The 23,234-nt window shown below is 48.5% G+C and overlaps 1 protein-coding gene and 2 pseudogenes across 1 annotated transcript in view; 2 read left to right on the forward strand and 1 right to left on the reverse strand.

Moving 5' to 3' along the window:
- The window catches only part of LOC141122063 (uncharacterized), a 309,667-nt pseudogene that overhangs the window by 223,321 nt on the left and 63,112 nt on the right, over positions 1-23,234 (forward strand).
- Positions 1-23,234, reverse strand: part of LOC141122009 (uncharacterized) — a 340,305-nt pseudogene that overhangs the window by 143,990 nt on the left and 173,081 nt on the right.
- Positions 1-23,234, forward strand: part of LOC141122024 (uncharacterized) — a 245,510-nt gene that overhangs the window by 28,264 nt on the left and 194,012 nt on the right. The gene's annotated exons all lie outside the window — the stretch shown is intronic.

Raw genomic sequence — 23,234 nt, forward strand, 5'->3', positions numbered from 1 at the left:
CCAGAGAGAGGGGGTGCCCAAAAAGGACAGCAATCTGGCAGTCATGTTCCCCCTGCTGCAGCATACTGCCAGGTTTGCTCCAGTGATGAGGAGGGAGGGGATGATGAGGAAGTCACTGACTCCACATGGGTGGCTGAGGGAGGAGGAGGAGGCACATCTCCAACGAGGAAGGATGCCCTCCGGGGGCCAGCTTAAGGGCAGCACACCGACTGCATCACACCGCAGAGCTCCGCATGTGCAGGGCGCTGCTGTCTCTGCGCGTTATTCCAAAAGTTCTTTGGTGTGGGCCTTTTTTGAGACGAGTGCATCAGATCGCACCACTGCTATTTGCAACATATGTCTCAAGCGTATCTCATGTGGCCAAAACATCACCCGCTTGAGCTCCACATGCTTGAACAGACATATGTCGACCTGTCATGCAGTTCATTGGCAAGCGTACCTAAAAGACCCACACCAAAGAACAAAGCGGACATCTCCTTGCTCCTCATCAGCTGGGATCTCCAACCCCACTATACCTTCAGTCTTCTCTGAGACCTGCACTGAGAGGAATGAAGGTGTAGAATTAGGTGTGTCACAGCCAAGTACTTGTGGGCAATCTGCTATCAGTACACAGACGTCAGATTGTACCAGGCAAATTTCCCTGCCCCAGCTGCTGCACCGCCGAAAGAAGTTCGCTCCCAGCCATCCACATGCCCAGCGGTTGAATGCTAGCTTGGCTAAATTTCTAGCACTGCAACTGCTGCCTTTTCAGTTGGTAGACTCTGCCCCCTTCCGTGAGTATGTGGAATGTGCAGTTCCTCAGTGGCAGGTTCCCAAACGCCACTTTTTCTCATGGAAGGCAATTCTAGCTCTCTACTGGCATGTGGAAGGCAATGTTTTGGCCTCGCTGGACAGGGCGGTCAGCGGTAAGGTGCATATTACTGCTGACTCATGGTCCAGAAGGCATGGACAGGGATGATACCTATCTTTCACTGCGCACTGGGTGACTCGGCAGCTGGGAAGGATGCAGGACAGGGTGCAGTAGTGTTGGAGGTTGTTCCGCCACCACGCCTCCAAAATTCTACTATTAGTGATTCTGCCACACCTCTCTCCTCCACCCCCTCCTCTTCTTCTTCCTCCTCCATGGCCTCTTCCTGTGCTTTTTCCTCGGAACCAGCGGTGCTCCGTAGGCGTTTAAGGGGCTATGCAAGTACGCAGGCCAAAAGTTGCCATGCAGTGCTTGAGCTGGTGTGCTTGAGGGACAGGAGCCACACTGTGGCAGAGATTCTGTCAGTTCTGCAGGGGCAGGTTCATAGGTGGTTGATGCCACGCCAGCTTAAGCCTGGAATGGTGGTTTGCGACAATGGCACCAACCTCCTCTCTGCCCTCCAAGAGGGACAACTGACCCATGTGTCCTGTTTGGCTCACATCCTTAACTTGGTGGTGCAGCGGTTCTTAGGCAGGTACCCAGGCTTACAGGATGTCCTGAGGCAGGCCAGGAAGGTCTGTGTGGATTTCCGACGTTCATATAATGCCAGTGCTCGGCTAGCTGACCTCCAAAAGGAATTTAACCTGCCCAAGAACCGCCTAATCTGTAACATGCCCACCAGGTGGAACTCAACGTTGGCCATGCTGCAGCGGCTGCACACACAGCAGAGGGCCATCAATGAGTACCTATGCGACTATGGCACCAGGACAGGGTCAGGGGAGCTTGTTTTTTTTCCCCACGCCAGTAGGCTATGATCAGGGATGCATGCACTGTCCTGTCACCATTTGAGAAGGCTACGAGGAGGGTGAGCAGTGACAGTGCATGCATCAGTGACACTGTCGCTCTTGTCCACCTGTTGGAGCACACGCTGCGTGGAATAATGGACAGGGCACTTGAGGCAGAACAGAGGGAGGAAGAGGAGGACTTCCTTACCTCTCAAGGCCCCCTTTATCCAGACAGTGTTCCTGCATGCCCGCTGATCACACAGGAAGGGGAGGAGGCGGATTGTGTCAGCATGGAGGTGGAGCCTGTCACTCAGCATCAGCAGCAGTCTTCAAGAGATCATTTACAGTCCGAAGAAACCCATTGACTTGTACGTGGCTGTGGATCATGTAGTCCTTAGTGACCAAGAGGACTCTGGACCGAATGCCTCAGCAAACCTATGCTGCATGGCCTCCCTGATCCTGCAAAGCCTGCGTAAGGATCCTCGTATTCGTGGTATCAAGGGGAGGGATCATTACTGGCTCGCAACCCTCCTTGATCCACATTACAATAGTAAGGTGGGGGACCTTATCTTGCCATCGCAGAGGGAGCAGAGGATGAAACATCTTAGGGAGGCCTTGCAGAAAGGTTTGTGCAACGCGTTTCCAGAGCCTGGGAGGTTACAATTTCTTGGTCCTCCTGGACAACGTGTTTCTGAGGCTTTGGTCAGTCACAGAAGGAGTGGTGGAGAAGGTGGCCATCTGACCGATGCGTTCAGACAATTTTTTGGTCCGCAGCCCCAAGGTATGATCGGTTCCAGCAACCATCGCCAGCATCTGATTCACATGGTGCAGGAATACCTAGGGGCAAGATCAGACTTGGACACCTTTCCCACCAAAAATCTTCTGGGTTACTGGGTCTTGAGGATGGATCACTGGCCAGAGCTTGCACAGTATCCAATTGAGCTACTGGCCTGTCCTGAATCCAGCGTTCTTTCGGAACGCACATTCAGTGCTGCTGGAGGCTTTGTAATCGATCACAGGGTCCGCCTGTCCACCGAATCGGTCGATTGGCTGACCTTCATAAAAATAAATCAGTCTTGGATCACCAGCTCCAAGCACCTGATGCTGATGTAACCGAATAATTTTTTTTTAAATGTGAGATCCCTTCAAGACTGCCTATGCTGATGCTGAGTGACTATCCTGTTATGCTGAGTGATTATCCTCTTCCTCCTCAATTTTCATGCTGATAGCTTGTAATAACAACTTTGGTTCTTGGACACTGCCACCAGTGGCTAAGGCCCAATTTTTCAGCCCCTGTTTAACAGGGGCGTTTAATTACAATTTTTGTTGCAATACTTTGCAGCAGGGCTCATTCCTGCGCTCCAACTATAGCATCTGTGAGGGGTTGCAGTGTTGTGGCACCAGTGCCTAAGGCCCAATTTTTCTGCCCTCGTTCAACAAGTGCATGTAATTACAATTCTTGATCTAATATTTCACAGCAGGGCCCGTTCCTATGCCCACCAAGAGTAACTGTGAGGGCTTACAGTGTTGTGGAAACACCAACATCTAATGGGGCGTACACACGGTCGGACTTTTTGGCTACAAAAGTCCGACAGCCTGTCCGACAGACTTTCGACGGACTTTTGGCGGACTTTAAGTGGACTTTCTAACGACCGGACTTGCCTACACAGGATCACACCAAAGTCTGATGGATTCGTACGTGATGACGTACACCGGACTAAAATAAGGAAGTTCATAGCCAGTAGCCAATAGCTGTCCTAGCGTCAGTTTTTGTCCGTCAGACTAGCATACAGACGAGCGGATTTCTGAGTTACGACGTAAAGATTTGAAGCAAGTTCCAAATCTAAAGTCTGTCAGATTTGCGACTGGAAAAGTCTGCTGAAAGTTCGGGGAAGCCTACACACGATCGGATTGTCCGCCGGATTTGGTCCGTCGGCGTCCGTCGGACTTTTGTAGCCGAAAAGTCTGACCGTGTGTACGCCCCATAAGGCCCAAATTTCTGCAGAGTATATAGGGCAGGCCCCTACTTTCAAACATCCAACTTACAAAGGACTCCTACTTGCAAACGGAAGGAGACAACAGGAAGTGAGAGGAAATCTACCCCTAGGAAGGGAAATTCTCTCCTGTAAGAGTTAATATGGGAAAAACGTGTCTCCTCTCCACTGATGCTTTATCACCAATCCTTGTTTCACTGAAAACCCCAAATTTTCAAAAAACATTTGTCATTGGGACAGAAAGTGAGGTGAAATCTTCTGAAGAGGAGCACAGACAGCAAAACAAATGTTACAGGGGTGATAACCCTTCCCTATGTTTTCCAAAAAGCTTAAAATAGATTTTTTTTGGCTGGAGCTACACTTTAAAAATGTACCAGTTCCAAATTAGGAACAGATTCTACTTAACAACAAACCTACAGTCCCTGTCTTGTTTGCACCGCCTGTATACTGCTGTTCAGAGTATATAGGTCCTTTTTAATTTGGGTGCGTGGTTCCCCTTAATAGCCATACAAGACCCAAAGGGCCTGGTAATGGACTGGGGGGTACCCATGCCGTTTGTCTCACTGATTTTCATTCATATTGCCAGGACCCGACATTACATTAAAGCCGCAAGCAGTTTTAAATGACTTTTATTCCTTTAAAAATGTCATTTTATGCAGGGACTGTTCTAAACGCGGGAAACACGCACCACTTTACAGGCATACTATAGACACCCCCCAGGTACGATATTTAAAGGAATAATTCATTTTTTTTTCACTTTAAGCATCATTAAAATCACTGCTCCCAAAAAAAATGGCCGTTTTTAAAACTTTTTTTTGCATTGATACATGTCCCCTGGGGCAGGACCCGGGTCCCCAAACCCTTTTTTGGACAATACCATGCATATTAGCCTTTAAAATGAGCACTTTTGATTTCAAACATTCGAGTCCCATAGACTTCAATTGGGTTCTAAAGTTTGCGCAATTTTTAGGTCCGTTTACAGGTTCTGGTGTGAACCGAACCAGGGGGTGTTCGGCTCATCCCTACTCTAGACCTACAATGTCCCTAGACCTACAATGCCCCTTGTCCTCCAATGCCCCTAGTCCTACAATGCCCCTTGTCATACAATGAGTCTAGACCTACAATGCCCCTAGTCCTACAAGGTCCCTAGACCTACAATGCCCCTTGTCCTCCAATGCCCCTACTCCTACAATGCTCCTTGTCCTACAATGAATCTAGACCTACAATGTCCCTAGACCTACAATGCCCCTTGTCCTACAATGCCTCTAGACCTACAATGTCCCTAAACCTACAATGCCTCTTGTCCTACAATGCCCCTTGTCCTACAATGCCTCTAGACCTACAATGCCCCTAGTCCTAAAATGCCCCTTGTCAGAGGCGTAACTAGAACCTTCAGGGCCCCGGTGCAAGAAACCATGATGGGCCCCCCCCATCCATCCAAGCTCAGGGCTTCCAATTTTGGGAGGGTGTCCATGGACATCCTCCCAAAACCGTGCTTCCTGCATGCCCCCTGGGACATGCATCCAGCGCAATCACAGTGGCCCTTTACCATGTGATGTCAGCTGATCACATGTAAACAGACTTGCTGGTTATCTGCAGCCCTTTCCTCCCATGCTGTGTCTGTGTTAGGAAAGGACTGCCATTAACTGTCAAGAATGTCAGTAACATCAATGCCATGTATCAGTGCCCATCAATGCCACCTATCAGTGCCCATCAATGCCACCTACAAGTGTTACCTATCAGTGCTCATTAATGCCTCCTATTAGTGCCCATCAAATCTGCCTATCAGCACCAACTATCAGTGCTTATTATTGCAGCGTCCATCCGTGCCACCTATCGGCTCTCTTCAATACTGCCCATCAGTGCCCATCAATACTGCCTTAGTTCTGCCTATCAGTGTTCCTCAGTGCCCATCCGTGCGGCCTATGAGTTCTGCCTATCAGTGCTCATCAATGCCCATCAATGCCTCCTATCAGTGCAGCCTATCAGTGCCCCATCAGTGCCCCCATCAGTGCCTCCTATCAGTGCCCCTATCAGTGCCTTCTTAGTGTCCCCTATCAGTGCCCCCTAGTGCCTTCTCAGTGCCCCCTATCAGTGCCTCCCTTCAGTGCTCATCAGTAAATCCCATCGGTGCCTCCCATTGGTGCCCCCTATCAGTGCTCATCAGTAAATCCTATCAGTGCCTCCCATCGGTGCCCCATAGTGCCTTCTCAGTGCCCCCCATCAGTGCCTTCTATCAGTGCCCACCAATGCCTTCCCAGTGCCCCCCATCAGTGCCTCCTATCAGTGCCTCCCATCAGTGCCCCTATCAGTGCCCCCTATCAGTGCCCCCTAGTGCCTTCTCAGTGCCCCCTATCAGTGCCTCCCTTCAGTGCCCATCAGTAAATCCTATCAGTGCCTCCCATCAGTGTCCCCTATCAGTGCCTCCCATCGGTGTCCCCTATCAGTGCCTCCCTTCAGTGCTCATCAGTAAATCCCATCGGTGCCTCCCATTGGTGCCCCCTATCAGTGCTCATCAGTAAATCCTATCAGTGCCTCCTATCGGTGCCCCCTATCAGTGCCCCATAGTGCCTTCTCAGTGCCCCCCATCAGTACCTTCTATCAGTGCCCACCAGTGCCCCCTAGTGCCTTCTCAGTGCCCCCATCAGTGCCTCCTATCAGTGCCTCCCATCAGTGCCCCCTATCAGTGCCCCCTAGTGCCTTCTCAGTGCCCCCTATCAGTGCCTCCCTTCAGTGCCCATCAGTAAATCCTATCAGTGCCTCCCATCGGTGTCCCCTATCAGTGCCTCCCATCGGTGTCCCCTATCAGTGCCTCCCCTTCAGTGCTCATCAGTAAATCCTATCAGTGCCCCCTATCAGTGTCTATCAGAGTCCTCTATCAGTGCCCATCAGAGTCCTCTATCAGTGTCCATCAGTGCCCTCTATCTGTGCCTATCAGAGTCCTCTATCAGTGTCCATCAGTGGCCATCAGAGTCCTCTATCAGTGTCTATCGGTGTCTATCAGTGCCCATGAGAGTCCACTGTCTTCTCAGGACAGCACGGCTCTGAGCGGAGAGCGTGTCTCTCATCTAACAGCAGCGCAGAGACACCGGCATCGACAGTTTGTTTTATTTTCCTCTCCATGCGTCCTCTCTCGCACGGGATGAGAGAGGACACACAGCTGATCTGCTCCCCCTTCTCCCCCTCCCCTCTCCTCTGTGCTCCACGGGCAGTCAAGTGTGAAGCTAAGGAGCTCACATTTCCCACGGAGCACAGAGGGGAGGGGGGAGAAGGGGGAGCAGAACAGCTGTGTGTCCTCTGTCATCCCGTGCGAGAGAGGACGCACGGAGAGGAAAATAAAACAAACTGTCGATGTTGGTGTCTCTGCGCTGCTGTTGGATGAGAGACACGCTCTCCGCTCAGGGCCCTGTGAATAGAAACCTCGCTGGGGCCCCCCCACAGTGGCGGAATGCCGGGCCCCATTGCAAGTGCGACTGTTGCGACCCTGGTAATTCTGCCACTGCCCCTAGACCTACAATGCCCTGTGTTCTACTGGACCACATAAGCAAGGCAGAGACAATACTTTGGTCATATCTGAAAGATACCATGAGGATGACATACTGAAGCCACATATACCAGTAAGTTCTTCTGTAACAAACACACCAGCCGGGAAAGAGAGCAGCTCTTCAACACCTTCTGGAGCTGAACAGCATTTCCCAGGCAAAATGACTGTGGCCTTGCACAGTGTTCGAGTTTCAAGTCCGCCAAATAGACTCCATCTGTAGTGTACCTACCAGTAACACAGAATGTTATGTTTAAGACTGTTCACAATCTGTTTTTAGGTTGTTTACACATTTTTGGATTGAATGTAAAAAAAGGAGATGTTATGGAGTTCTTATACAAATACAGGGACTCTATGGTAATAAACTCTATGGTAATATTGCATTGCTTGTACTTCCTGTTTCCTGTTCTGTGTTTGCTGTTCCTGCGATACAATTCAATATGACTCCTCAAACAGCTTGCAGTGTCTTCATTTCTATACTGTAAAGCGCTGCGTAAACTGTTGGTGTTATATAAATCCTGTATAATAATAATACTTGAAACAACCGTGTTCACACTACGAGACGTTTCTTCAGCTGCAGTTCCTCTGAGCTCCACAAGGTGGTGATCTCACCTCTACCCAGTAAAAAAGTCTCTATGGAATACAGACAGGAAGTGATGTCAGATACAGACAGGAAGTAATGTCAGGTACACAGGACATTCCAAAAGACGTGGAGAGAAAACGTTGCTGGATTTGGCGGCAGAGGAGGTAATATGTAGATTAACCCCTTCAGGGGAATCAGTTGATGATTAACATATCTTCCTTCCAAAGCTGGCCATACATGGTTCATGTTTTATCATTCAGCCAGCGGGATGAGAGGAAAAAACTGAAGCGATTCCCCCATCCACACATTGGAGGGGGATGGGGGAATCCTCCCCGCTGCACTATTGTATTCTGACAATGGGGGGCGCTCCTCCGCTCTCAGAATACACAGATCAGTGATGAAGCTATTGGCTGCAGCCGCTGATCGAGTGACTTTTATCTGGCAGTGACCACACATGGATGGAAATGTGACCGATCCCTGCTGAACCAGCTGAATTTCCATGTATCTATGATCACCTGATGATCTATGGTCAATAGTATGTAAACTCTTGGAGGGGACGATAAGGGACTATATACAAGATTTTAGTAATAAGAACGGTATCATTAGCAGTAAGGATGAGCTCCGGCGTGTTCGCATGCTGTACGTGCCGATCCCGCCAGGAAGTCGGCACGGCGCAGCGCTAATCACAGGCAGTGAGACATTTCCCGATGTGTGGCTGCAGAGCTCGGGAAATGTCTCACTGCCTGTGATTAGCGCTGCGCCGTGCCGACTTCCTGGCGGGATCGGCACGTACAGCATGCGAACACGCCGGAGCTCATCCTTAATTAGCAGTAATCAGCATGGATTCATGAAGAATCGTTCTTGCCAATCTATTAACCTTCTATGAGGAGGTGAGTTGCCATCTAGATAAAGGAAGGCCCGTAGACGTGGTGTATCTGGATTTTACAAAAGCATTTGACACAGTTCCCCATAAACGTTTACTGTACAAAGTAAGGTGCGTTGGCATGGACCATAGGGTGAGTACATGGATTGAAAACTGGCTACAAGGGCGTGTTCAGAGGGTGGTGATAAATGGGGAGTACTCGGAATGGTCAGGGGTGGGTAGTGGGGTCCCCCAGGGTTCTGTGCTGGGACCAATCCTATTTAATTTGTTCATAAACGACCTGGAGGATGGGGTAAACAGTTTAATCTCTGTATTTGCGGACGATACTAAGCTAAGAAGCCACCAAGGATGTGGAATTCCCTTCCACAGGCGGTGGTCTCAGCGGGGGGGGGGCATCAATCGTTTCAAGAAACTATTAGATAATCACCTGAACGACCGCAACATACAGGGATATACAATGTAATACTGACACATAATCACACACATAGGTTGGACTTGATGGACTTGTGTCTTTTTTAAACCTCACCTATTATGTAAATATGTAACCTTAAGTCAGGGCACAACAAATCTAGACTAGAAATGGTGTCCTGGCCCCTGGGCTTTTGTCAGCCCATTCTCACTGTTGGTCTGAATAATGTTTCTGCCTGAAACCCGGACACATTATTCAGACAGGAATGTGGCTCGGAGCGGGGCCAGGGGGGAGGAGGAGGAGGAGATGATGGCACCCGACCTGTGAAGTCAGGGGTGGACTGGACAGGACAGCGGCATGAGAGGACTCATCTCACAGAGCTCCCGCTGCCGATCTTTCTCCTTTCCGCGGCCGCATTACTGTCACCATCGGCTCCTGTTTCCACCCACAGCTGCCTGTGTCCCTGCAGAGCCCTCCGGCAGAACAGAGAGGAAGGAGCGGGACCGAATCTCCAACATGGCGCCACCTCGGCACTGCCACAAAGATCCCCACAAGGTGCTGAGAAACAGGACTACAGAGTCCTTACAGGAGTAACCAGGACAAGCCTGCAAAGCAGCCAGCTAAGAAACCAGCCAGGGAGGGACATGCTGCTTTATGTACACAAGATGTCCTCTCCATCCACTCTGATCTCACACACTGCTGGGGGAGATGTACAGGACATACAGGGGGAGGGAGGATTGCACCCCATGTCCTGTGTTCTGAACCCCATGTCCTGCGTTCTGCATCACATGTCCTTCACCGTTCTCTGGTACCCTGTACCTGATGTCATGCATTCTGCACACTGTACCTTACCCCTGCACCCCGTGTCCAGGAGTGGAGGTCTGGCCGTCAGGGGAGGCAGGCATCTACAGCCTGGTCTGGCCAACATCAAGCACCACTCAGCAGGACAAGCTGCAGTGTAGAGATGGAGCGAGAGGAGGGGCCAGCTGCGGCAACAGCAATGGAGGAGATCACAGGGGGTGAGTCTACCTAGCTGGCAGGAGTAATGTGGGGGGAGGGTCCCTCTAACTGTTAGCCCTGCAGGGTACAGTAGTGGGTGATTTCTGTTTGAAGTAAGCGTGAAAATGTGTCTCTTCCAGGGGAGGACGTTACTGCCCAGGTGGTCGCCAGCCGCCCTAAGTCTAAGACCCCTTCCCGTTCCAAGAGGTGTGGATACTGTAACGACAAGTTGTCACAGGACCACACAAAACCATTTTGCTACAAGTGTATCCACAAGTTAGCTGGGAAGGAGACCTCTCAGGTCATGAGGGACTTTCTCTCTGTATAGACGGAGATGTTAACGACCCTCAAGGCTTTCCAGGCAATCCTGAAACCCAGGGAACCCGAGCCCCACTCTAGTAGGGCCCAGGCAGGGGAAGGTTCATCCTTACAAGAGGTCCCCTCCACTTATAGAGCAGAAACTCGGGATCCAGGTGGCAGATTTAGACACCCTGAACCCCTGCGGTCACTGCCCTCTCAGGACTCTGAGGAGAAGGAGACAGAGGTCGCCGTTCTGAGCTTTTCTCATGAGGAGGAGGAAATAGAGCACAGCCAAGAAGAGGAAGAGGAGTCCAGACCAAGCAGACACATATTTTCCGCAGATGATATGGAGGGTCTCCTTTGAGCAGTGTGTGCGTCAGAAGACATCCAAGAGCTCAGTTTTATGCCCAGGACAGAATGTATAGAGGCCTGGTTAAACCCCAATCCACCAGCCCCTCAAAGACATCATTCTGAGAGAATGGAAGGAGCCTGTGAGGAAGCTCCTAAAATTTAAGACCTGGAAATGCAGGTGCCCCTTTAAGGAGGAAGACGAGGAAAGATTTCTTTAAGACAACCAGACTAGATGCTTCCCTAGCACAGGTGTCCAAACAATCTGACCTCTCCTTCGAGGATGCAGACAATATCAGGGACCAAATGGACCGACGGTCTGAGACCCTTCTGCGTAGGGCCTGGGAGGCCAATGCTGTGGCCATGAGTCCAGCCTTGGCATCGGCCTGTGTGGCCAGGAACGCAGACATGTGGGTCACAAAGTTGATGGACCATGTGTTGCAAACTTCCAAGTCCAAACAGGTCTTGGACTCCTTGGAGGTGATTGGTAGAGCTGTGGCCTACTTGGCGGACGCAGTGCTCAAAAAACAGTACGCGCGACCACTAAGTCTGCGGCTCATCTGAATTCTGCAAGGAGGGCCTTGTGGGTTAGGACCTGGGATGGGGACAACAAATCTAAGACACGTTTGTGTGGTCTATCTTTTGGGGGTTCCCTACTCTTTGGTTCTGGGTTGGACCAGGCCCTTTCTAGGTCTACAGAGAAGTTTCCGGTAAAGCCTAAGAAAGATAGGGGAAGATTTTTTCATGGCCCCCAGGTTAAAAACCGATTCAGGGTTAAGAAGGAAGGCAAGAAATGGGGAGTTGATAAGGGCAAGCAAAAAAGATGCCTCCTCTTTTCCAGCCCAAAATCCACTGACAAAGATACCAAGTGACGTCAGGGTTGGGGGGGAAAGGCAACGCGGTCGAGTGTTTTATTCTCATATCTTTGTGGTCCCAAAGCCCTTGGGAAAGTACCACCTTATAATAAATTTAAGAAGGCTAAACAGGTTCCTACGGTACAAGAAGTCAGGAAGCATCTTCTGAAGGAGGTGTTTATTGTCACGATAGACCTAAAAGACGCCTATCTTAACGTCCCCATTGTCCCAGGGCACCAGGAATTTCTACAGTTTGCGATTCTCTTGGGTTAGGGCGTGGAGCATTGACAGTTTTGCGCCCTACCCTTTGGGCTGGCAGCCAGCCTGAGAGTTTACACAAAGATCCTTGCAGAGGTAGTTTTGTACTTCCATCTCAAAGGTATAGCGCTGATCCCCTATCTGGATGACTTTTTTGGTTTACAACCAAAGTCGCGATCACTTACTGTCCGACCTGGACAAAGTAGTAAGTACCTTGGAGTCCCTGAGGTGGTTAATCAGCCAGGAAAAATTCTCTCTGACTCCGGCGCAGTCCAAGGTTTACCTAGGGTTACTGGTAGCTTCGGTGGCACAGAAGCTCGTGTTGCCCCCGGGAAAAGTAGAGGGCCTGATAGCTGCAGTCTCGTACCTCCTAGCGGCAGAGGAGGTCTTCTTCAGAGGAGTTATGAGTCCTCGGGTTATTGACAGCTTGTATTCCTGCGGTGCCATGGGCTCCACTCCAGGACTCTGCAGCAGTTTCTCCTATCCTCCTGGGATAGAAAAAGGGGAACCTTAGACGAAAAGGTCTCCATTTCAGGAGGGGTAAAGGAGTCTTTACAGTGGTGGCTCAATCCTCAGAGGTTGGGGGAGGGTCCCCTCTGGGCTCAGCTCCAACTCCTCAGGCTGAATACCGATGCCAGCGCCTGGGGTTAAGGGGGGGCTTGTAGGGGCCCATCTGGAAGAACTGTGGGGCCCGGGGTGTCTGGAACCAAGTTCAGAGGGGCTCGTCTTCCAACTTCCGGGAGCTCTTGGCGGTCAGGGAAGCCTTAAAAGAAGGAATTTGGGGGAAAGAGGTTCAGATCCTTTCCGACAATTCAAGCACGGTGGCCTTCCTGAATCACCAGGGGGGGTACCAGGTCCAGCGCTCTTTTGGGCCTGACTCAGTAACTCCTGGAGCCGGCCGAACAGAGGATCCCCTCAATTTCAGCAGTGCATATAAAGGGGATCTGCAATGTTGAACCCTGAAGTGTACTCCCTCATGTGTCGACGCTTCGGCAGACCAGAGATAGATCTCTTCAGAGGGAACAGGAAGGTGAAGAGGTTCTTTTCACTGTCCAGGGAGAAAGGATCCGAGGCGGTGGACGCATTGGCCCAAGACTCGGACTTCCACTTGGCCTATGCCTTTCACCCCTTGGCTCTGATCCCAAAGATAGTGCAGAAGCTGAGTCAGTCTGAGGGCAGACTGATTTTAATCGCTCCCTGGTGGCCCAAGAGGACCTGGTTCCCTACCCTGGGAAATTGGTTCGTGTCCCCTCCACAGCATCTTCTGGAGTGGCAGGACCTTCTCTTACAGGGTCCAGTCTGCCACCCAAATCCCAGTTTCTTCAAGCTAGTGGCTTGGCTCTTGAAAGGGAGAGCCTGCGGCAGAGGGGCTGTTCAGAGAGAGTAATTGACACCCTGTTACAGAGTAGGAAGCCTGTTACCAGGCATATTTACGCCAAATTCTGGAGAGTCTTCTCGCATTGGTGTCAGGCGAGGGGGACTTCCCAGCAGAAGATCCCTGCAATCCTGGATTTCCTCCAGGACGGCGCAAATTAGGGTCTAGCTACTAAGGCGCTCGGGGTCCAGGTGGCAGCCTAGTCCAGTTTTTTGGACAGGAGACTGGCACTGAAACCACTGATCAAGAGATTTTTGTTGGCCAGGGAGGGGATTTCCCTGGTGCAAATGAACCAATTTCCACCATAGGATCTTACCCTAGTCCTCAAAGCCCTGACCAAGGCACTGTTCGAGGCTCATTGGCTCATATCCCGCTTAAATTACTTGCCCCTAAGGCAACCTTCCTGCTGGCCATTACAACGGCCAGGAGGATAGGTGATCTCCAGGCTCTGTTTGTAAAAGAGCCCTTTTTCTTATTATTTGAAGACAGGATTATCCTTAGGCAGGATCCCCTGTACCTTTCTGAAAGTGGCCGCATGGTTCCACAGGACGCAGGAGATCATGAATGAGTGACTTGTATAGGGCTACCTATGCGAACTGAATCGCCTCAGGGCACTTGGGGAGCGATCACTCTTCAAATCATCCTTCCTTCATTTTGTGCCAATCCTCAGAACAAGAAGGAAAGTTAATTTCATTGTTTAGATGTCTGATGGTGACTGTTAGTTTATTTAGAGAGAGTGAAGGATTTTAGAAGGTCCAGTGACTTATTAGTTGATTTTTGCGGCCAGAAGAAGGGTCAGCAAGCATCAAAAGCAACCATAGCAAGTTAGATTAGGCAGACCATTTCCATAGCCTATGAGCAGGCTGGTAAAGCGGTTCCCACTAGCCTTAAGGCACACTCTACATGGTCTCTGGAGACCTCTTGGGCAGAAAGGGCTGGAGCATTGGTAGAACAGATCTGCACAGCAGCTACGTGGAGAAGCCAGAACACTTTCCTGAGGCACTACAGGGTGGAACTGTTGTCACCTCAGGATTTAGCATTTGGTAGAAAGGTTCTACAGGCTGTTGTCCCACCCTAAGGTAGGCCTGCGCTACTTGCTCTTCTCTCAGGGTGCTGTCCTGGAGGACAACTTGAGAAAATGACCAGTTGCATTTAGCGGTAACAGTGTTTCTGGGAAGTCTTCCAGGACGGCATGCCTACTTCCCACCCGTTTTTTGTGTGTTGGTGTTGTATGAACATTTGGGGTGGTTCTTACTCTCGTGCATTGGTGTGGGTCAATACTTTTTCACAACTGAGGAGCACAGGGAGGGGCGGGGGTTTTTGACCTCTTCTTTGATTTGTGTTTCTTGTCAGGTGGGACCAGTCATCTCTTAGGATGCCGTCCTGGAAGACTTCACAGAAACACTGTTACCAGTAAGTGTAACTGGTCATTTTCTCCAGAGATAAAACTATAAGTCTACCACTTTATAAAACTTTGGTCAGGCCACATCTGGAGTATTCCGTCCAGTTTTGGTCACCGGACCTCAGAAGGGACGTGCTGGAGCTGAAGAGAGTCCAAAGAAAGGGAACTAAATTAATTAAGGGGCTGGAGGACCTCAAATACGAGGAGCGACTACAATCGCTAAATTTATTCTCGCTGAATAAAAGACACTTAAGAGGAGATATGATAGCTATTTATAAATATCTCAGTGGTGATCCCAGCATAGGAAAAAAGCTATTCAATCTCAGGGGGTGTGAGAAGACATGGGGAATTTGGTACAACTTTAAGCTGCGTAGGGGTTTTTCACTGTCAGAGCGGTAAGAATGTGGAACTCTCTTCCACAAGTGGTGGTGGCTGCGGGGAGTATTGATATTTTTAAGAGACTCTTGGACGTGCATCTTAAAGAACACAACATACAGGGATATGGGAAATGATTATTGACACTGACACACGTGCACCTACACAGGTCGGACTGGATGGACTATTGTCTTTATTCAACCTTACCTACTATGTAACTATGTCCTGCATTCTGCACACTGTACCCTTCTCTTGCATCTCATGTCCTGTGGTGACCTACACCCTTCTCCTGCACCTTGCACCCCATGTCCTGCATTCTGCACCCTACACCCCATCTCCTGCATTTGGCACCCTACACCACATGTCCTGCATTCTGCACACAGAACATGTCCTGCATTCTGCACACAGCACAACATGTCCTGCACCCTTCTCCTGCACCTGGCACCCCAAGTCCTGTGTTCTGCACCTCACAAATTACTTGCCCTGCCCCAGGCGCCGATAACCCACACTTCCCTTAAAAACTCTCCTAACTTTTGTAGCTGGCTCCTAGATTCAAAGCAGATTTGTCAAGCCCCAAGTTAAGTGACTTCCTCCCCTCCCCCTCATCTCCTTCATTATGTAAGTCATGTTGAGATAATCTCCCATTGGCTGAGCAATATTCTCATTTGTCTCTGAGCTCCTTCTTGCTATTCCTCGTCCTGCCTGTTGTTTCCTTGGATTGATTTTCTGTGTAGTGACCCCGGCTTCATCTCTTGGATGCGCTCGTCTGTTACTTGTCCTGACCTTTATCCTGATTCCTGGATCTCCTCCTCATCTCTCCTCCATATCCTCTTACACAGCTTTTCTCCACACCTGCAGTGACCCTGGGGGATCGAAACTTGGCACCAGCACTCAGCGAAATCCATCCCCACCATTAGGAGCTCCGGAGAAAATTGTCTGCTATTTACACTCCGTTCCTCCGCACGTCACCTGATCACATGAGAGCTTACTTTCACAGATTCCTGACAGATTTCTGTATGGTAAAGGTCAAAGTTCACTCTTCAGTTTAGGAGGGATAGGACACACCCAGGAACAATGATTTGGTTTGCACAGGAGCCTGAAATAGAGGGCCCCTCAAATCTCCCCATCCAAATGTCCCTCCAGCCAGAGTCTATATGTCCTATGACATCACACTGACCTCACAACTCCTCCTCCCAATGTCCCTCCATCCAGAGTCTATATGTCCTATGACATCACACTGACCTCACAGCTCCTCCCCCCAATGTCCCTCCATCCAGAGTCTATATGTCCTATGACATCACACTGACCTCACAACTCCTCCTCCCAATGTCCCTCCATCCAGAGTCTATATGTCCTATGACATCACACTGACCTCACAACTCCTCCTCCTAATGTCCCTCCATCCAGAGTCTATATGTCCTATGACATCACACTGACCTCACAGCTCCTCCTCTCAATGTCCCTCCATCCAGAGTCTATATGTCCTATGACATCACACTGACCTCACAACTCCTCCTCCCAATGTCCCTCTATCTGGCTTTTTTTCTGATGCTCTTAGAATGTGGGCGGACCCTTGGCATCCTCACTAGCAAAGTAGGACTGTTGGTCCTGCATTGTATGTATTGACATCAGAATACCTGCAACAAGTTTTTAAACTGCATAGTGTGGGGGTCCTGTGTGGGTAAATTATACCTCAGTCTGAAGTGGGGCTTTAATAAAATGGAGACTTGAATGGAGAGGTGAAGAGGATTCTGGGAATATTATTTGATTTTGCTATTTGTGTTTAGATCTAGAATTTTCCTCCTGTGAAGTCTGGAGATCATATGACCATCACATTGCCTCCACCTCCCTCCCTGATAGAATAGAGAAATACAAAGAAGATTCTAGAAGTCACCAGAGAGATCATGGAGGAGAGGTGAGCGGTGCCGGGAATTCTGGGACATTATCCAGTAACAGACAAGGGATGTGTCTGGATGGTGACTGTATCATTGTGTGTGTCAGGTTCCTATAAGGTGTCAGGATGTCACTGTCTATTTCTCCATGGAGGAGTGGGAGTATTTAGAAGGACACAAGGATCTCTACAAGGACGTCATGATGGACAATCAGCCGCCCCTCACATCACCGGGTAAGAGGAGACTTTATTGTAAAGGAGAGAGCAGTACGGAGGGTCCACCTAGATCCCCCATCATCTGATAAACACATAGAAACAATGTATTCAGTCAGTGTGTGTGTCTCCTACAGATGGATCCAGTAATGGGAACCCACCAGAGAGATGTCCCCGTCCTCTGTATTCCCGGGATTCCACACAGGAAGGTCACACCATCCCTCACCATCATCAGGTAGATGAGGAACAATCACTGATAGTATCATTAGGATCTGTACATTATCTGCATTGTTACAATTGATGTCATTTTTATTATATATTCAGAGTGGAAACCTGAGAGATTCAAAAGTTGAGGTTAAAGAAGAGATAAAAGAGGAGGATGATGAGGAAGGGGTGAGGGAGGAGTCAGAGTTTGTAAAAGAACACAAAGATCTGTACCAGGACACCATGGTGGAGTCATCCAGCTACAGAAACCCACCAGAGAGATGTCCCCGTCCTCTGTATTCCCAGGATTCCACACAGGAAGATCACACCATCCCTCACCATCATCAGGTAGATGATTGACAATTATTGGTAGCTCTGATTTATACACAGCATGATTGTTACATTGAATGTTTTATTATATATTCAGAGTGAAAACCTCGGGGATGATAATATTGATGTTAAAGAAGAGTATAAAGAGGAGGATGAGGAGGATGGAGTGATGGAGGAGATTTCAGAAGGACAGAAGGATAAGATGGAGCCACCAAATACCAGGAACCCACCAGAGAGATGTCCCCGTCCTCTGTATTCCCGGGATTCCACACAGGAAGATCTCACCATCCCCCACTGTTACAAGGTTGGTGGGACGGATCATCTAGAACATGGACTCCTAGAGATGATGTGTGCATTTTTTATGTGATATCAGAATAATAAATCTTATATGTTACAGATGATATTCTCTCTCATTTTCTTGGTTTAGAGTGGAGATCCAATCGATATAGAATTTGAGGTTAAATCAGAAGAAGAAGAGAGGTATGTGAGGGATGATCAGCAGTCTATGGAGGAGGATGGAATAACGGGGACATTTATAGAGGAGGACACTCCTACAGAGATCAGCACAGGTGGGTCATTAACACTAAATACATTCCTCCACACATACCGCTCACTGATTGGTCCAGAGTAGGGCGGGGACTGGGTGATAATCTTCATTCTCTGTGCTGCAGACACAATTTATAGATCTAGACTGCATTTATGGAAATTCTGGGGTTCAGCTGGCAGAAAAAGGTTGATTTTCACCATAGATGTTGCTCTCCCTAGGCACCTGGGGCATGTGCTTTGGGTCTTCTGCCCCATGCCTAGCAAGACAGAATAATTATTCCAGGATTACTTGTTCTATTGTTTGATGGTCACACACAGGTTGGACTTGATGGACTTGTGTCTTTTTTCGACCCCACCTACTATGTAACTATAATTGTCCTGGGTGGAGGGATATGTCTGTATATTTTCAGATCCAAGTCACTGAGTGCAGTCTCAGGAGATGGGGGGCAGCAGTGTGGGACCTCTGCAACTTGTCTCATGTAAACATTTAATCTTCCACTGATTACTGAATACCAATATTATGAGTCCTGACCCTTACTCTATATAATTTATATTGTACATTACATACTCCTGACCCCTGCACTATATTCTCTATGTTGTACATTACATACTCCTGACCCCTGCACTATATAATCTATGTTGTTCATTTCATACTCCTGACCCCTGCACTATATATTATATGTTGCACAATACATACTCCTGCTCTCTCCCCTCTACCAACTGCTATATATACACATAATATGTATTCTCTTTTGTTACACCCATTTCCTACCAGCTGGACATTTTATATCTGATGATTTGATTGGAGCATAGCAGGAACCTATCAGCTCTTGTCTAGTAATAATCTTTTTATTTCTATTTTAGTAGATGGACGGGAGATGAGGAAAACCTCAGAGGATTGTCTCACTTTGTCTCCAGACTGTAAAGTAGAAGATGAGGACATCACACAGTATAGTCCTGGAGAAAACCTGACTACCTCAAATGTCCATCCGGCACCACACAGTGTAGATGGACCATCGTATTCCTCTTATCCTGAGGAACCTCAGACTGTGAGGGACGGTGCCGTCCTTCCAACAGAGAAGAGCTTTTCCTGTACTGAGTGCGGAAAGTGTTTTTCAGTAAAGTCCCGTCTTTACAAACATCAAAAATCTCACACAGGGGAGAAGCCATATTCCTGTCCTGAGTGCGGGAAATGTTTTTCACAAAAGTCCGATCTCTTCACACATCAGAGATTTCACACAGGAGAAAAGCCGTATTCCTGTCCTGAGTGCGGGAAATGTTTTTCACGTAAGTCCAATCTTTACACACATCAGAGATCTCACACAGGGGATAAGCCGTATTCCTGCCCTGAGTGTGGGAAACGTTTTTCAGTGAAGTCCAGTCTTTACACACATCAGAGATCTCACACGGGGGAGAAGCCGTATTCCTGCTCTGAGTGCGGGAAATTTTTTTCACAGGAGGTCAATCTTTATAGACATCAGAGATGTCACACGGGGGAGAAGCCGCATTCCTGTCCTGAGTGCGGGAAATGTTTTTCAGTGAAATGCAGTCTTTACAGACATCAGAGATCACACACAGGGGAGAAGCCATATTCCTGTCCTGAGTGTGGGAAATGTTTTTCAATGAAGTTCAATCTTTACAAACATCAGAGAACACACACAGGGGAGAAGCCGTTTTCCTGTCCTGAGTGCGGGAAATGTTTTTCACTGAAGTCCCATCTTTACACACATCAGAGATCTCACACGGGGGAGAAGCCGTTCTCCTGTCCTGAGTGCGGGAAATGTTTTTCACTGAAGTACGATCTTTCCAGACATCAGAGATCTCACACAGGAGAGAAGCCGTATTCCTGTTCTGAGTGCGGGAAATGTTTTTCAGAGAAGTCCAGTCTTTCCAAACATCAGAGATCTCACACAGGAGAGAAGCCGTATTCTTGTCCTGAGTGTGGGAAATGTTTTTCAGTGAAGTTCAGTCTTGACAAACATCAAAGATCTCACGGGGGAGAAGCCGTATTCCTGTCCTGAGTGCGGGAAATGTTTTTCAGTGAAGTTCATTCTTGACACACATCAGAGGTCTCACTTGGGGAGAAGCCATATTCCTGTCCTGAGTGCTGGAAATGTTTTTCACAGAAGTTCAGTCTTTACACACATCAAAGATCTCACACAGGGGAGAAAATGTATTCCTGTCCTTAGTGCGGAAATTGTTCCTCACTGAAGTCCTGTCTTCCTGTACATCAGAGATCTCACACAACCCTTGAGGTGTATTAGTGCCTTAGTGTGTTAGTGCCTTGGGTATGGGAAATGTCTTCTATATGAATGTTGCTGGACATCACAGCTCTCATGTGGGGAAGAAGCACACCCTGATATAAACCTCAGATATACTCCATGGCTGATCTTCATCATGTAAGAAACAGTTCATAAGGAGATCAGAGATCACCAAAGACATGGATGAAGTGTTGTAAAATACAATGGATGGGTGGCTCATACAGGTCTGGTAATGTACTTTTATGTCATGGCTTTCTTCCAGGTCCGCACCCATGCATGCGCACACCCAGAAATCCCCACTGTCATTGGCTGTAGGACAAGTTTGTCAGCAGGTCCCAGCCAATGATTTTGCCCTGTACCCTGCTAATAACCTGCAGCCTGATTTCTTCTCTTCCCGAGTCCTTTTCGGTTCAGGAAGAGAAGAGAACACCACACTGTGAGTATAATCACCACACTTTACACCCATACACCTTAGATTGGCACATTTACCCCATTGATTGCCCTCATTCACCCTTTGATCACCCCTGTCACCCAACCAGTGCCATTAGTACACCGTCAGTGTACAGTATTTTTCACCCATCTCTGTATTAGCATCACTTGTTACATCAGATAGTGCCAGGGTCAGCTAACATTAGATTGCCGTACACTATCGCACTCACGCTATAGGATCCTGATTATCAACATTACTAGTATAGTGTCTGTATGGATCAATATCCTGATCACTGCCATTACTAGCATAGTGTCTGTTTGGATCAATATCCTGATCACTGCCATTACTAGTATAGTGTCTGTATGGATCAATAATCCTGATCACCACCATTACTAGTATAGTGTCTGTATGGATCAATATCCTGATCACCGCCATTACTAGTATAGTGTCTGTATGGATCAATATCCTGATCATGAACAGAACTATATTAGTGTCCCCCCTTAGTATAGTGTCTGTATGGATCAATATCCTGACCATGAACAGAACTATATTAGTGTCCCTAATAACGCAGAATTAGCAGGATCAGCCCTTCTGAACCCCAACAAGTGCAGTGTCAGTAGATCACCGGCACCTCTGATACATTGCACACATAACCGCAGTGTTAGCAGAATCAGGCCTGATCTCCTCTAGCACTAGCAGGTAAGTTTTATTTGTGTAGCACCCTGGAGTTTAGGCAGGGAGATCCTCACAAATTTACTTGCCAGGAGTAGTTATCCTGGTTGATTGTTAGAGATCTATTGATTCCTCATTAAGTTTGGCCTTGTTGCACTTTTCTCTTCTACCATTAGGTGGCCGCTTACTTGGTGGTAATAGATATGAGAAGAGCAACCCAAGGTTAGGTTATGGGTATATGGGGTATCTCAGCCAATGGGCAGGGGTTTTGTTGAATCCCTTGGCCTGCTGGGATAGCCTATATATTTGTTTGGAGTCAGGTGATTGATGTTCGGTGCCACCTGGACAGCTGTCTAGGTGGATGCGTGTTGTATTGCCGGGGCTGCTATACCAGAGATTGGGCCTATCCCGGGCACATCTGGCTGCTAGGCTGTCTAGGTCCTATCCAGAAGCAAGAGAGCAGCGCAGGGTTGGGATTGCAGCTTGCAGTCCAACCAAAAGTGATGGTTCTGTTGGCCATAGAACCTGTCATGGTCGGAGGTAGAGGGGAGGCTGTTGTCACTAAGGGAACAACCACCTTATTACCAGGGACCTCAGTGAATAACTTAAGCAAGTACTGGAGCAGCATTCTCACCAAACGGGCATGGTGGAGAATCAGGAAACTTCAGGCGGTGATCAAGCCAGGGACCCAAACAGCGGAGGTGACGCTTGTAGAGCAGCCTTGGGACTGAGAAGGCCAGTGGGGTGAAGCTTGAAAATACAAAGTATAGTGACGCATACTTTAGTATATAAAATGTAACTTAAGTCCATACAAGAGCCCTTTGAGCTATATAGCTCTATGTGAGATGACAGTCTGTGTAACCAGGGCAGCCTTGCAGGGGGAGTTGAAGCACACTCAAAAACATAGGTAAAGAAAACAGAAGATAGGCGCCGCTTGAGTAAAACGGTATTCATTTAATAGACAAATTATATTAAAATCTCACACTGAAGTATCTTTACAAATGCACAGTGGAGTCCAGTGAGAGCTTCAGTCTCCGTCTCAGCTATCAGTGCTAGTCTCGCTGTGTTGTGTGAGGCCGGTTTCCTGTCCACCAGGGATTTTTCGGCTATTAGACCCCTTTCACATTGTGGCATTTTTCAGGTGCTTTAGCATTAAAAAAAGCGCCTGAAAGAAGCCTCATCTGCAATCCCAAGGTGAAAGCCCGGGTGCTTTCACACTGAGACCCCTTTCACACTGTGGCGTTTTTCAGGTGCTTTAGCGTTAAAATAAGCGCCTGTAAAGTACCTGAAAGAAGCCTCATCTGCAATCCCAATATGAAAGCCTGGTGCTTTCACACTGGGGCGCTGCACTGGCAGGGCGTCAAAAAAAAGTCCTGCAAGCAGCTTCTTTGCAGCGCTTTCGTGTTTTTGCTACCAGGCTGGGTGCGCCGATGGCCCCAGCCCTTTCACACTGCCAGCGCCCGAAAAACGCCTGAAAAATGCCCCAGTGTAAAAGGGGTCTTAAGCGGTGCTTTACCAGCGTTTTATATATATAATTTTACATTTTTTTCCCACTGTTTATTGCATTTGAATTTACTCTTGCCAAATCAAATTGTAAACCTCTATTGTTAGTATAGAGTGCAGTTTACAATTTCCTCCATTAGGTGGCAGTACCATCAAGGCACATAAAAAGGC

The sequence above is a fragment of the Aquarana catesbeiana genome, unplaced genomic scaffold (assembly GCF_042186555.1).
Source record: "Aquarana catesbeiana isolate 2022-GZ unplaced genomic scaffold, ASM4218655v1 unanchor237, whole genome shotgun sequence".
Taxonomy (NCBI): Eukaryota; Metazoa; Chordata; class Amphibia; order Anura; family Ranidae; genus Aquarana; species Aquarana catesbeiana.